Below are 16,486 nucleotides of genomic sequence, written 5' to 3'. Positions count from 1 at the left end.
CACCAAAATGCCACACACGCTCTCATAATGTGACAAAAATACATACATACATACATATACGGAGACCGCCTAAAAATCCTTCTGATGGCATATATGTAAATATATTTATAAGCACATATACACATTATATGTGTTCATATACCATTTCGTGTATGCATAAATATTGTACAAATATTGCTACATTTACATACATACATAATATTATATGTACATTCATATGTCGTGCGTAGCCGCGTAGAGTGCACATATCCTGCTGCGTTGCAGTTCATTACGAAAAACAAATAAGAGAGCAGAAAGCCAAATAAATAATTTTGTAAGTAATCTTATATGGTTGGATATGTATGTAGGTATGAAGAAATTTATCAGTTAATCAATCAGAAAACACATGTAAATATGTAAGTGAATATGTATGTCGATTTTTAATGCGTGGTTTATATATCCTCAATGTATATGTATGTTGTAGGAAAGTCTATGTATATCTAAAGTCAATACTTGTTTTCATACACACATACATATGTTCATACATATGCAATGAAAATCCAACTGCTCAACAAAAATTCTAGTTCATGAATTGGTGTTTGATGGAAGAAGTCATATAGTTCGAGAGTGGTTAAAGATGTACTAGTTACAAATTACCTAATTAAAAGAACATATGTATGTACATAGAGATGAATATGAAAAAAATATGTTACAATTTGCATATGATTTGTACACAGAGACACCTGGAAGGGAGACACTGGAAATTCTCTTTTGAGGTTTCATTTGCGGTCACACGGGCAAAGTTGTTTTCGGCAAAATTTGTTGCTTTTGACGCTTACTTCTTTTAGTATCTTTTGACACTTGCATATTTTGAAATTTCTCTCATTCGTGCAGCCATAATTTTTTGTAGTATTTATAAAGTGAAGAAAACAATTCTTTTAAATTTAGTGCCAAAAAAAGTGATACTACATTTAAAGGCGTTAATTTTATGTTAAGTATTTATATATGAAATATTGTTGATAACATTTTTTTTCTTCAAGTACATACATTTATATACATACATATATGTAAATAAAAATAAAAAAATATTTATTTTTAACCCATGTAGTTTGCCCTCTTCATTGAAATATTTAATAAACTGTTGACTGCTTTACATTTTCGCGAATTGTAGAATGTACGCGAAACAGTTGGGCGGTTATTGTTTAAGGGGTTACATCTAGTTAGAATTTTCAAAAAATCGATTTTTTTTAATTTCATTTTTGTAATCTACATATATTTAAGTAAACACTATGAAAATTTCAAGTCATTCCGATGATTATATTTGAAGTTATACGCATAAATGTAACGACGCGTCAGAGCACTTTAAATTAGCTTTTAAAACTTTAACCTTGTTTTTCTCAAAACTGTGTTTTGAAAGTCGGTGACCACGATTTCTCGGAAACGGCTAAACCGGTTAGTCTGAAATTTTTACACCGGCTTTATACACGAAGCTTTTTTAAAACCGATAAACATTTTTTTGTTTATACACAATTTAAGGCCAAAACTATTCCAAAAAATAGATTTTTTTTTTTTGAGAAGCCGCCATTTTGTCAATAAATTTTTTTTTGCTTATTCCTTCGATTAACTACAAGAATATACAATACTTTAATCAAATCCGTTTGGTTTTTTCATTTGAGATAATCCACTTCGGAGATATAGTGGTCACCGTAAAACGTCTTTTTTTGGAGGGGTTCCTGGAAATCTGCTGTAGCAGCTATAAAAACTGTTATTCTTGCAAATACAATTTTTTTAAATATTATTCAAAGTTATCATAATATGTGTACAAAGGCTTAAAACAATTAATTCAGAAGTTTTCTCAGGAAAATTTTTTTAAAAACCTCATTTTTCAGGGCTTCTAACTAGATGTAACCCCTTAAAAGCAGTATCACTGTTTTTGGTGCTTAAGAATCTAGAAGTGGAAAAAAATGTAGAAGTCAAAATAAACAAGTCCCATAAATTTTTTAAATCATACCTAATTTACTAGCAAAAATCATACTGTATTTCCCGAGCAGCGGTCTGCTGTATGTTATCTATTTCTTCCATTTGATTGGAAACCAACACAGAACTTTCTGACACAAAAGAAGAAAACGAATAAAGCAACCGTCAAAAATTGTTTTGTTGCCAATTTCAAGTTTGACAATATGAATAAGCGGTAGCCCAGAAACAAAAACCCCTCTGTTTCCCCCTCCGTCCTTCTCCCACGAAGAAAATGTTTCACTTCCAAATGTTTCCCTGTGTAAATCGGAACTTTATTAATTGCGAAGATGCTGACTATGAGCATCGCCATGTCTGAAAACACCAGTCACTGGCATTAAAAAACGATAGAAGACGAACCACTTCAGCTACAAAGCAATGGGGTCGTAAGGTAGTTCAGAACTAGTATGACTGACTGTGTGGTACATACAAGTGTTGAAATGTTAAGCGTAACGTAAACATTTTAAGTTGCATATCGAATCACATTTGTAAATCTATACAATTGTTGCTGCATTAGCCAGAAATATGTACATATGCACTTTATGAGAGAAGTAAAAAAATTAAATTAATTTTAATATAGTTTGTATATAAGTATGTATATACATACAGTCATGGGCACAATTATTTTGACAAAAAAAAAAATACACACATATTTCCAATTATTTGTTTTTACATTAACGTTCCAATAATTTAAACTAAAAACCAAAAAATCAAAGTCCTTCCATAGCAACTGCTTTAAGTTGTGAATCAAACTGTTGTAAGTTCCTGGCACAATTTTCTGACCCAAGAAAAGAAAACATCCCGCTTTGTTTCAGCTTAATTAAGCTAGTTTAAGATATTAATTACAAGCTAGTAAAAAGTAAAGTCCTCTCTGACTTCAATGAGATTATACCTAAAAGCGCTGTGATGCTGAATGTAGCAAAGTAGTGATTTCGTTCCATAGAGAGGTGAAGTCCGAATAATGTCTTAGCTGGTTTTATATTAACAAATTTAATTGAAATTTAACTCAAACTTAATTTTAATTGTAATTTGTTTTTCTTTTTTTTTCAATTTTCCACTTAAATGTTCTTAGTTTCATCAATATTTGTATTTGATAGTTGACAAAAAAGTTTAAAGTATGGCATATTAGTAAGCAAAAACAGCTCTTTCAAATAAATAAACATAAAAACTCGTAAAATGGGAAGAACTACTCGGCCAAAAAATTGTTCTTCAAGTAATTTGTTGAAATGAGCAATTTGTTGAGCTTGGTGCGGAACAATGCTAGTGTGTTGGAGTGTAAGTATGTTGGAGTCCGCTGTCAATCTCTTTTGAAAGGGTTTTCTTCTTAGAAATTGCTTTGATGGAATATATGAGAGTTTTTGGTTTGTTAAATTATTATTAACGATATGAAAAAATACAAGGAGAAAGAGTAACTAATTTAATTGCGCAATTTGCTGCTAGTAATAAACAGTTGGAGAAAATCCGTAAACGACTTTTACTTCAAAAAAATCTTAATAAAATTATAAATATTACATATAATAATAAGCAGGAACCGGCCAAAGCGTTAATTGAGAGTATATCAGCTCTGTTTTATTAGTGAATAAATAATCAACGCATGTCCGTGTATTGCAAGTGAGGCACGGTAAGTTCTGGGAGCTAGACATTGCTCTTAGCAACGACCAGTTTTTTAAGGAGTGGTTTAGGATGAGCCGGGATTCCTTTGACTCTTTATGTAACGAAGTCACGTCCATTGAAAATGCAGGAAATACACCCCTTTAGACAAACGTATCGCGATGGCTTTGTATGCGCTTTGTTCCTCAGCAGAATACAGGCCGATCAGCAAACTGTTCGGAGTATCAAAAGGAAACGCATGTAATATTTTACACAATTTTTGTTCAGCGGTCTGGGATAAGCTCGCTCCTAAGTATTTATCTACATTTATACTTAGATATACGATGATATACTATATATATATACATATATATGTACTAGATTCGATGAAAAATTTTTCCTTATTTTTTCATAGGTATAGGTTTAGGTATATAAAAATTAGGGACATCCGACCGCTAAAAAATGATTCTTATCAGACCGAATACTAAAACAATTTTTGGTACAAATGTTCCAGTCATTATTCTGGGAGACTCAGCAACTCGCTTTACACAGTTTCTAATGAAGCCTTACCCTTACAACTCAACGGCCGGATGCAGCGAAAAGGTTTTTAATTACCAACTTTCCAAGTATAGAAGAGTAATAGATAATGCTTGAAAGCAAGGCTTAGAAGAATTGGTTAAGGCGTTGATAATAACATCAAGAAATTTTGAATTCGCAACCAGAGCTGACGTACTGTACTCAAGACAGCAACATCAGCGTTTTTATGTTCCTTTTAAATTTCATTTATTTAATTTTTTTTTTAGTTAATTTTTTTATTATTAAATTAATTAAATGAAATGAGCTGTTATCAGTTGAAAAAATTTTTTCTATAAAAATACGACAAGTTTATGATTTTCAGTATAAAGTAATAGCTTGATATATATCTTTTTTGTTATGTTGGAGTCTATCTTGCTTTAAAAATCTGGCTCAATAGTAAATCTTTCTTAAGTTTACGTAAAAGATGCGGTCCTCACAGAGTTCGACTTCCGTGTTGTGCCTTGTTGCTGCTAATACTAACTACAGGGTGGCTGATGAAAGCCGCTACCAAAAAAAAATTGAATAACTCTTTTTAAGTTATCTGTTCCATTTTTGTTTTAATTTGCAGATTGATCTTTAAAATTTATTAAAATGGATAACTGGGACACGCAAACAAGAATTTGGATAGTCCGCCGCTATCACGCACTGGAGTCCGTAGTTTTGGTACAGAGAGAGTACAGGCGGATGTTTGGCGGCGATCCCCCGAGCAGATGGACCATAATGAGACTGGTGAATAATTTTGCTGAGCAAGGAACAGTTGCAAGAAGGCCTTATCATCGAAACCCACCAGTTCGGACGGAGGAAACGATCGCTGCTGTAGCTGCAGTTATACAAAGCAATCCAAGGGTTTCAACAAGAAGCTTATCTGCTCAACTTGGTGTCAGCCGACAGTCTTTGCAAACAATAATGCACAAAGATTTAGACTTATTTCCCTACAAAATTCAAATGGTTAACAAACTGAATGCAGCAGACTTGCCGATTCGCTTGGAATTTTGCCAGAAGATCCTGCAAATGGTGGAAGAAGACCAAAACATGTTAAACTGCCTTTTCATGTCTGATGAGGCCCATTTCGATTTAAACGGCAATGTGAACAAACAAAATTGTCGAATATGGAGTACTTCTAACCCACAGATACTCCACGAGACGGAATTGCATCCTCTTCGCGTGACAGTGTGGTGTGCGGTTTCTTCACGCTGTATTGTCGGGCCTTATTTTTTTGAAGAAAATGGTCACACCGTTACGGTTACTGGAGACCGTTATTTGAAAATGCTGAAAGCAATTTTCTATCCAGAACTACGCCGAAAGAGAATTCCTTTCAACTCTGTGTGGTTTCAACAAGATGGGGCAACGTCTCACATAGCCCAGACTGTTATGACAGAGTTGCGACGAAAATTTCCCAATAAACTGATTTCAAGAAACTCCGAATTTCGTTGGCCCCCAGGTCGCCTGACCTTACTGCACCTGACTTTTTCTTGTGGGGTTTATGTAAACAAGAAGTTTATAAAACAAAGCCAACAAATTTGGATGAACTAAAACAATCCATTCGGGCAACAATTGCGGCTGTTCCTGTCGCAACTCTCAAAGCAGCAATGAACAACTTTTTACTAAGATGCCGCACTTGTGTCAACGAGCATGGGGGGCATTTAAATTCAATTATTTTTAAAACTAGTTAAGCTATATTTAATAAAATTTAATGACCTTCAACTTGAAAAAAAAAATAAATGAATTCCATACACTAAAAAAAGAGTTATTTGAGTTTCTTAATGTAGCAAAATTCATCAGCCACCCTGTATAACCAATTAAAGTGTGAAACAAATTAACGGTTTTGCAAGATTAAATTTAATTATTGTATTTTGCGATACCCTCCATTTTGATGCCGGCGTTAAGCTGTGCAACCATTTTCACAATTTGTTAAAATTTTATCATATATCAATCAGATTTTAATTAACATCGCAAAAAGTAAGTAGATAAACCAATCTTACTTAGCCGACCTTCACTTGTTAAATCAAGTACGAAAATTGAAATAAATCGATTGGTAAAATAATTGTGCCTTAACAAACTTCGCCCTCTATTCAAATTCCATCAACAGATAAATGAATAGCGTATAAAGCAGTAGACAAAATATTTTGCGTACACGTTGTTGTTATTATGCACTTTGCTTTTATTTTTTTATTTATGGACGGTTATCTTACGCAGCTCTGAGAAATAAAAGCCAACAGCTAAGAGTATGCGTTATCAAAATAATTGTGCAGACTAATGCTTCTGTACAGAAAATTATAAACACAAATCTCCAGATAACAGGTAACTGACATTCCTTACACTTGTCTTTATTTCAAATTTATATTGAGTGATTTTGTAATCGTATGTACATACATACATGCACAGTACATCCTTTGTTGAGTGTTTGGTCGAGCTCCTCCTCAATTTTTTTTAATTTATGGACGTTCAATGGAAATAAAGAAACCTGCGCTTTTATGCTACCTATGATGGTAATTTGAGTAAATGGTATTTTGAGGAAATTTTTCATGACAGGAATACACTCGGAGGTTTATCATCGCCTGCTGAGTGACAAAAGCCTCTCATGGAAAATTTATTTTCGTCGCGCATTTTGTGTTTACATTTTAGTTATTGACATATTGAAATAATATATTGTAATATTTTGCTGAAAATATTATATCAAAAATATATTGTAATGAAGATTATGAAGTCTAGAGTGTGCTATAAATAGTGGGAAATAGGAAAAACTAAGATTTAACCCGCGGCCCCGCTCGCGTAGGAGTAGTTTTGAGGGATTTAGGATATGTAAATATATAATAGAATTACAAACAATAATTTCATAGAAAATAATTTTTTATTAATAAATAAATAATTGGCGCGTACACTTCTGTTAGGTGTTTGGCCGAGCTCCTCCTCCTATTTGTGGTGTGCGTCTTGGTATTGTTCCACAAATGGAGGGACCTACAGTTTCAAGCCGACTCCGAACGGCAGATATTTTTATGAGGAGCTTTTTCATGGCAGAAATACACTCGGAGGTTTGCCATTGCCTGCCGAGGGGCGACCTCTATTAGAAAAATATTTTTCTTAATTTTAGTGTTTCACCGAGATTCGAACCTACGTTCTCTCTATGAATTGCGAATGGTAATCACGCACCAACCCATTCGGCTAAGGCGGCCACCATGGTCGTCATATTGCGAGGAAATTGACTATTTGTAAAATGTGGCGCTTGGACTGTGAATTAGATAATTGCCTCGTGGAATTTTGTTTGCCAGCCCGAGGCGTTCCTTGTCTTCTACATACCAGGTGGCGCAAAATTAATCACCATATCGGAAATTTATTGTATAATTTTTGCAAATGGCAAATTACAATTTAATCATATTTGAACTTGTGAACTGGACAGCTGCGGTATACAAACAAACAAGCAATAGAGCGAGTGAAGATTTGCATCATTCAAAATCATTTTTTTATTTAGTGAATAAGTTATTCAAAAACAAAATAGGATGATTAATTCTGTGCCACCTTGTATATAGGTTAGGTTGTTATAGTGGTAGTCGGTGTATGACCAACTTACTTAAGGGGGTAGTATGGTATTTTTTTTTTTCATTTTTTTTTTTTTTTTTTTTAAATTATTCTATAACATCTTAAGATTATTGTGTGAAAGTTTGAAGTGCATTGGAGTAAAATTGACAAAGACACAAAGGATTAAGTATCTACCTCTCCAACCGGATTTCACGCTGCCGAAATCTTTAAACGCGTTTTTCTCACACTTGCCTTTTTTACGGTCGGTGTCCACTGTAGATTCATATCTACTGCACCGATTCTTTTCAAATTTGGTTTTTTTGTTTCTTTACTTTATTCACGAGGTAATGACGTCGAGTTTTTTTTTTTTTTTAATTTTGTCATATTTTAAAACAACAAAGTTTTCAAGTTTTTTTTATGAAAAATCGGTGTTTTGACTTCAAAGCGCTTTAAAAAATTAAAAAAAAAAAAAAAAAAAAAATTCGACGTTGTTACCTGCGAAACTTTATTAGCTGATGAAATCAATTTGGTTTTTTGATTTTAGTTGATCCAGTAATGAGTTCTGAGGGACACCGCAATAAAACTTTTTTATGAGACGTCCGCGAAGATTCGCTGCCACCAACTCATTTCTTCCTAAAAATCAATGAAAATTTCACACAATATTCTTTAAATATGACTTTATAATGAAGTAATTTTAAAATTTTGAATAAATCAACTGTGTCGACAAAAAAAATTTCGAAAAATATGCTTGTTTTACACCGAATTAACCATACTACCCCCTTAAACTTTACAGGTCCGTTATGATACCACTGGGCGACATGGGAACCTCATTTATTTTTTTTCGTGGATCTCATGAAGTACATCATTGGTCCCATCCCCACGCCCAGCATTTCCGTAAGAGAATTTAAAAATGTTTTCCTAGTAAACCTTCTCTGATTTTAACTAAGGCTGGACAATTGCAAAGGCAGTGCTCAAATGTTTCTTCCTCTTCCTCATCGCTACAACTTCTACAATATTCACGGGAGAAAACTCCTAATCTCAAGGAATGCCAAATGGCCAATGACCGGCCCCCAAGCCACGACCTTCGTGGAAAGGCTAAGCAGTTCCTTTGTCTTTTTCTTGTTTATTTGCGGCCATAGTAACCTAGGTGTTACGCATGTGTCTTCATCTCTCCATACCCTACTGACCTTTCTCATAATGTTAGTCTTAATTATTAATTTGCTCGTGGCCATAGGTATCCCAGTGGTACTTCTATCGCTAAGCAATTGAAGAGTAGTACCTTTCCTGGCAAGCTCATCGGCTTTACAATTTTCCTCAATATCTCTGTGTCCCGGAACCCAAATAAGCCTGATCTTGAGTACGACACTAACATCATTCAAGGCTGCCCGGTATTCCTGTGCAACCTTCAATCTTTCAAGTGCTTTTGAGCACCTAATTCCATTTTGTACACATAATTTTATGCAACTTCTTTGATCCATTTTTTTCGATAGTAGAAATTTGCCGCAACAAGTCTTATTTATTGAACACACCTCATATGTATGTATATAGTATTCATGAAGGATCGCAATGGCACATTTTGGGAGTATAACGTGTGTATCCTTTCAACACAAGGAACACTTTCGCCTTTATTGTTACCGAATATTAATGCTGAAATGATTTTTGTCAGTCGTTCTTGTTCGTCTCTTCAAAAGTTTTATTATTTTTCATTTACAATAGATGTTAACTGTCGGTTTCCGGCACTGTTGTTATCGAAAACTTACCTAATCCGCTTAAAATATGGGAATAAGTCTAGTCGTTGTTATGCTATGCTATGTTATGCTGTGTTTTGTCATGTTATGTTGCGTCTTAAGATGCATCTTTGTTAAATCAAATGCAAACATTTAACCCACTAATCCATTCACATTTTCTACAAAATTCTCTAGTACGTGTTCGGCTTTTAATACTGTTACATCAGAGAGTTTATTTTTGACGAGTTACTTCCAGCGAGAAAATGTGACCGAATGTTCCGGTAGCCGAAACTGAAGCTGAATATTCGATCGGACACAATTAATAAACTGATTTGTTTATATGATATTAAACACTTCAATTGTGCTAAATTTCATGTATTTATTTTAATTGTCTTTTCAATGAATGGTTCATCTAAACACGCCAAATTTATTTTCTGCCACAATATTTCAAATTTCGTTCGCAACTAATCTATTTGTATTTTTCGTCTAAAAAATTTTTTAAATTTCGTTTGTAAGTTTTGTTTGTGTTTGGAAATTTTAGTTTTTGGCGAATTCACTGTAAAACTTTCTTTCTTTGACTTAGTTCCGGTATCTTTATGTTTTTTTTAATTGATTGCCACATTTTCTTCACAATAATATTTTTATAGCTAAAGTTTAATTAACCGTTTTATGAGTATATATGTACATATTCCATCATTTATTTCAATCGCCGTTGTTTTTAAATAAATTTCAGTTACGTATTTTGAAATAAGTCAACTTCATAAAATGATAAGTTCATCTAATCTGACCTCTTACTGAATGGAACTTTAAAATTTTTCACTTATTTCACATGTTGTTGTACAAAATTAACCCTCGGTATAGGGGCTCCTGGATCTGGCCAGAATTTTTCGACTTTGGACGTGAATTTAACATATTTCTATTATAGCTAACAACTTGAGCTTCCAAGTAGCTTCCTAAAATCTAATTTTCTATCGATTTATCGGTAATTTTTTAAAAAGGATTTTCGAACAAAATGAAAAAAGGCCAGACCCGGGTGCCCAACCGGAGGTTTTAAAATAGATGTGTCATATCGAAATTAATAAATATGAAATTAAAAGGAAAAAAGTTGTCCTCAAATTTAGTGTGACTATTTTTTTCAAATTACTTAATCTGTTTGTCCGAGACTACATATGTTTAAATGCCAAATAACTTCTCATTGCCACATTTATTTCCAATAACTTGAGTTCCAATTTTTACTAGCTGTAAGACCCACTCTACGATATCATTTGATCGCGAACCACCACGCCACAAATATGTAATACGATGTTAAATCCTTCTTTTAAATCTTAATCTTTTAATTTTAATTTAACAAACTAAATTATTTGCATTATGAAACTCGGTGGACCCTTTATTTTAATTATATATATATTATATAGAAATTTCTTATATTTATTTAATGGAAAGTTAATTTTCCTTTTATATTTTGCATATTACATACATATATGAGAGCCCCGGAATATGTTAAAACCATAAGCTCGAAGTAAAAACACACTCTCATAAATCTAGAATATGGCTGCCGGTAATCCTCTATCTTGAGATACGAAAGAAGTTCTCGTTAAATATTCCACGGAACCTGGTGGAAAAAGTTTTTTTTTTATTTGATCGCACTTCCGAGATAAAACTTTAAATTCCCCTATTTAAAGTCCAGCAGCAAATTACAATGGGAGCTTGACTCTAAAACCCTATTAAAATAAAAACAAACTAAAATTAATGAGAAATTTATGGGGAGTAGGGAAAATATTTAAATTAGAGACGTCTTGTTTTGGGCGTAACAGTGGAACCGTTGAAAAGCCTGGTGAATAGCCGGGAAATTGTTGCCCCACTTTTGAAGAATAACGCTTGCCAAAAGGCGCAAAAGAAAGATAGATCCCACTTTTAAAGTACAAAGAATAACTCTACAAGTCTCTCGGCAGGCTCATCCCTTTAAATGGCTGCAAAACATGGACGATGTCGAATCAGAAGCATTCGAAAGAATGATGAACTTTAATAGTTTTATAATGCCACGGGTATAGTAAAAGGCATACAAATACAACGGCTGATGCTCCTGTGGAAAGATAGTTCGACACTATACCCATAGGTGGACAACGTATGAAAGGATGAAGCCCGGAAGAACCTGTTTGAATATCTCACGCGTTGTATAGTCACATAAATAATTAGTTTTATTAAATAAATGAATTTATGTATGACTTTTAACACAACCATTTTTGACGTTTAAAAAACTTTTAATTTTTTCATTCTTAACCAGATGCATATTTTTGTATTCTTCATAACCCCCATAATTTAAAATTAATTAAATATTTTTTAAACATTTTTTTATTTTAAAACTTTTTAAGGATTCACTAAAAAATCTCAATTAACTCCTCTTTTCTAACGCTTCTCTTCATTCACCAGTACATTCAACTTAAAAAAATAAAATAAATAATTGGCGCGTACACTTTTGATAGGTGTTTGACCGAGCTCTCTCTCCTATTTGTGGCGTGCGTCTTGATGTTGTTCCACAAATGGAGGACTTACAATTTTAAGCCGACTCAGAACATCAAATGGTCTTCATGAGAATTTTTTCCATGGCAGAAATACACTCGGAGGTTTGACATTGCCTGCCGAGGGGCGACCGCTATTAGAAAAAACTTTTTCTTCATCTTGGTCTTTCACCGAGATTCGAACCTACGTTCTCTCTGAATCCCGAGTGGTAGTCACGCAGCAACCCATTCGGTTTCAACTTATTAGAAGGAAATCAACTAAGAAAATTTCTTGCTAATATTGTTTCATAAAAATGGCATAAATGGCCACATCATAAAATTTTTCATATAGTTTATGACTCAAATATCGGGGGACTCTTGCCCAGTATAGTCATGGCGCATAATAAATTAATTTAAAAAAATTATGGAATTTAATTTTTCTTTCTGATCTTTAATCGAATCATACACATTCCCGCAACTGAGAGTGTTTAAAAACATATGGAAACATACAGAAAAACCAATCCGTAGCTGTTTGAAGATGACAACAGCTGTAAGTCACAACACGGCAACGATTGAAATTAATTTAAACAGATCTGTGCCGAAAATGATTATTTTCTTTTGCTTTATATGCTCAGATTTTTTTATATTTTTTCTTATTCTTCTTATTTTTATTAAATATTATTTTGTATGTATGTATGTATATATTTTTTATTCCTTATCCTCCTTTAAGCGTTACACTTTCAAAACATGCATAGCTTTAATTTAATCTTGATGTTAAAAACATTCAATTTTAGCTTGACAAGCCTTCGCTCGGATTAAAGGTGCTGTTGAATATGTATGAATGTACATACAAACACACGCATATATACATGTGTGCATATGTAAATTACTGCTGTCGGTCTGTTGTTTTCATTGATGTAGACTTTCATTCTGCTCACTTGTTTTTAGTTTTATAGCATTTAGGTCATCAAACAAAATGTGCAGCCATTGAAGGGAGCGATGATCACTCATTAAAATTGTTGCTGCTTTTTATGTGCTTATGTTAAACACTAAACTACATTTCTCAACTTATTTATTCACATTATTTACACATTTTAATAATTTAGTAATTATTAATAATATTTCCAACGTAATATGCCCATTTATTTTCTTATTAGAAAATTATTGAATAAACTTGTTTATTGATCACACCTTTCAAGGCTAAATATTATATTGTACGTGCATATGCTTGCTGACGGTTTATGTTTGGTATATGTTTTCAATATTTTTATTGGAATTTTTCATTATGTTTTTTGTTATAACAAATCATTTACAACTTTCTGTAGAACAAGATAAAGTTATGCATTTCCAATAAATAGGTGACTAGTTGTGTTTACTTGGTGCGCACAGGTAATGTGCACATTTGTATGGAGCTACATTCACTTACTCCATATGTATATTTGTTATCTGACAGATACACCTCACCATATGCATGTATGTTTCTGTAATCCACATATGTATGTGTGCAAAACATTTGTCAAACGCTTTTTTATTTAACGACAATATTCAGCCATTACTATTAATAAATATGGTATATAGAGCACACACACTAGTGGTACTTTCATCATAACATTTTTGTCTTATCACATATTTCAAAGGGTAAACAATCGACGATACGTTGAAACTTTCCGTATACTTAATATTCCTCACTCGATTTTTTAGTTGTAATAAAATATTAATTGAATTACTTTTGCCTTTTTTGTAATTCATTAAGACTTTTTTATAATGTCTATGAACATTCACACGTACACACATGTAACTACACATTTTGTGCAAGAACATCATTTAAAGCCGTTTGAACGCGCTCTCTCTCAAATTGATGGCGGTGAGCTCACCACCACACACGCATCACAAAAACCAGTAGTTCGAGTACCTGATGTCAGCCAGTCAATGGCGAAACTTCTTTCTTCTTTCAGGTATAATATTTATAATTTGTAACTACTTCAAGCTGCATTAAACATTGATTTTATTCACTATGCCTATTACTTTAATTAATATACATTTATTTGATGTACACTTATTCAGTTGTATATGAATATCTACTAATTTTTTTAAATTTATAAATGCCTACTTTGTCAACCTACGCCCAATACGAGATCATTCCACCCGCGTATGTAATTGGAAGAAACTTTACGTATTTAAAGCCTACGGTGAACTGAACTAAAAATCCTAATCGTATCTTGTTCATGCACTGCCATTGCCATTCGCTGCTTACTGCTTGCTGCTTGCTGTTTGACGTTCAAAGAATTCCATTGTCTGAGCACCTATTGACTGCAGAGAGTGCATGTTTTCTATCTCAGCGACTCTCACCGGCAACTTTTCATTCAGCTATCCGCTGTTATTTGTACATAAGAATAACAGGGTAGTAAAGCTGTAATGTTAACTTGAATTTAATTCGAGCAGATAACTTTTAAATAGAAAAAATAGAAAAAAGTCTCTGCTTTAAAAGCACTGAACAATATGTATGCTGTTATTACCATGTTTTTAGCCAGCTTGTATTTACGACATTTTTATTTAATTGCCAATGCAGACAGGGCTCTCAACAGAGTGCAGAGAACTTTTAAGACTTCCCGTTGTTTTTTTTTTTATTTCAAACGGGACACATGGCATTAACCACAGGTGTGTGCTGAGCATTGAAAACTTCAACATCTTCTTTCAGACGGTTTTCCTCTTCCGACAATCGTGTTAAATTACAAAATTTCTTTCTGATACCGTCGGCTCCTTTTGCATTCAATGTAGCACTTCCGATTCCATATCTGTTTTCATTTCAAAAATAACAGCGATTGGTTTTATTCACACAATTACCGCTTTAAATTTTAATAAATATTTATACCACAGCTCAGATAATCGCCACACCACAATGTCTTCATCATTTCCTTTGCCAATTCTGCTGGCAAAGTTAATTTGGCCACGCTACTCTGTTGCTGTGAGCGTTTGAATGTTGTAGATGCTATTATAAGAATATGTTTCATGTCAGAAATGCACTGGGAGGCTTAGCATTACCTCTCGAAGAGCTACCGGTATTAGATAAATCGTTTTATGTAATTGGACCGATTGTAACCCTTACGAACCGAAAGATAGCTACTCACATATCCTATCGCCGTAGTAATTTATTTACAGGGTGAATATTACAGGGTCCGACACTCAAAGTGTAACCAACTTCAGACCGCTCGCCCAGCTGATGCATGGGCATCAGATGTCTGTTAGTTGGCTAAATGACAGTCCGGAGTATTGTTCCGACGCGGAAGCATTTTGCCGAAAGTAATCGCGAAAAAAGAAAATCAGTAATGGATTTTAAACGAAATAGTGTGATTTCATTATATTTGGCTGAAAAATCACAATCAGCGATTGTTCGTGAGCTCGAGCACCTTAAAGTAAATAAAGTTTTTGTTTATCGCACCATTACTCGTTACAATGATACTGGTAGCATCGCGAAAGGTCATGCAGGTGGTCATCAAAAGACTGCAACGTCACGTGAAATGGTTCAAAAAGTGAAGAAGCGACTTGAGCGAAATCCCTGACGAAGTGCCAATCAAATGGCGAAAGAACTGAAAATATCTGACTGTAGTATCCGTCGCATACTGAGAAATGATTTCAAAGTCAAGCCTTAGAAAAGGCGCATGATCTTACACCAAAGCAGCAACAAGTCAGACTTGAGAGAGCGAAGGAGTTGCTTCGCTTGGCCGAAAGCGGTCAATTTCCGAACATTGTGTTTTCTGACGAGAAAATTTTTCAAATCCAGTAATTCGTAAACTCCCAAACTCCCGACCGTTCATACGAGAATTTGAGTCATCGATTGGCCACCAAGAGGCAGCATCCGCCACAGAGCCGCTGTAACCGCAGATGGGCGCTATCCAATCGTTTTCACCGAGCCTGGCGTTAAGGTAAATGCGAAATATTATCGGGAAAGTATTCTGGAGGTGGCTTTGAAGCCATATATGTATTTCGATAGCAGACCATGGACATTTCAACAGGACTCGGCACCATCTCACCAAGTTCGAGTGAATCAAGAATGGCTAAAAAAAACGCGCGGAATTTCATAACGTCTCTGGCTCTCTAATGGCTATCAAATTCACCAGACGCGAATTCGATAGATTATTCTCTTTGGGCCACTTCGGAGAGGAAGGTCCGACTAAAAGATTCACCAGTCTCGAGGGGCTGAAAAAAGCCATTGTCCGCGAGTGGGCCAAAATACCTGCAAGTCACATTCGGACAGCTCGCGACTCGTTTCTGCACCGCCCTAAGGCCTTAGTCAAAGCAAAAGGTAGTCATATCTATTAAAAGTAAATTGATTCTTTGTATTATTTTGAGAGATTTTTTACTTTGAATTGAATAAAAGTAATTTTCCAAACTCAATTTATGGCCTTTTTAATTGGTTACACTTCGAGTGCCGGACCCTATACATATTCCTTATATTAGGCTTGAGATTGACTTTTGTGTTATTGAATATTTCGAAAATGTATTTTATATGATATTTAAAATTAAAATCTTTCTAATTTATTTATTCTAATAAAAATGTAAACAATACAGCTTTTAATCAGTTTTTGT

General features: G+C 34.0%; 1 protein-coding gene across 1 annotated transcript in view; it reads right to left on the bottom strand.

Annotated features, from left to right (window-relative positions):
• Nucleotides 1-14,082, bottom strand: part of LOC129241866 (fat-like cadherin-related tumor suppressor homolog) — an 86,051-nt gene extending 71,969 nt beyond the window's left edge. Inside the window, exon 1 of the mRNA XM_054878409.1 lies at nucleotides 14,010-14,082. The gene's annotated coding sequence lies outside the window, so the exon portion shown is untranslated. The remainder of the gene's footprint in view (nucleotides 1-14,009) is intronic.
• Between the last annotated feature and the right edge of the window lie 2,404 nt (nucleotides 14,083-16,486).

This window comes from Anastrepha obliqua, chromosome 3 (genome assembly GCF_027943255.1).
Source record: "Anastrepha obliqua isolate idAnaObli1 chromosome 3, idAnaObli1_1.0, whole genome shotgun sequence".
NCBI lineage: Eukaryota > Metazoa > Arthropoda > Insecta > Diptera > Tephritidae > Anastrepha > Anastrepha obliqua.
This window is presented reverse-complemented; position numbering and strand designations above follow the sequence as displayed.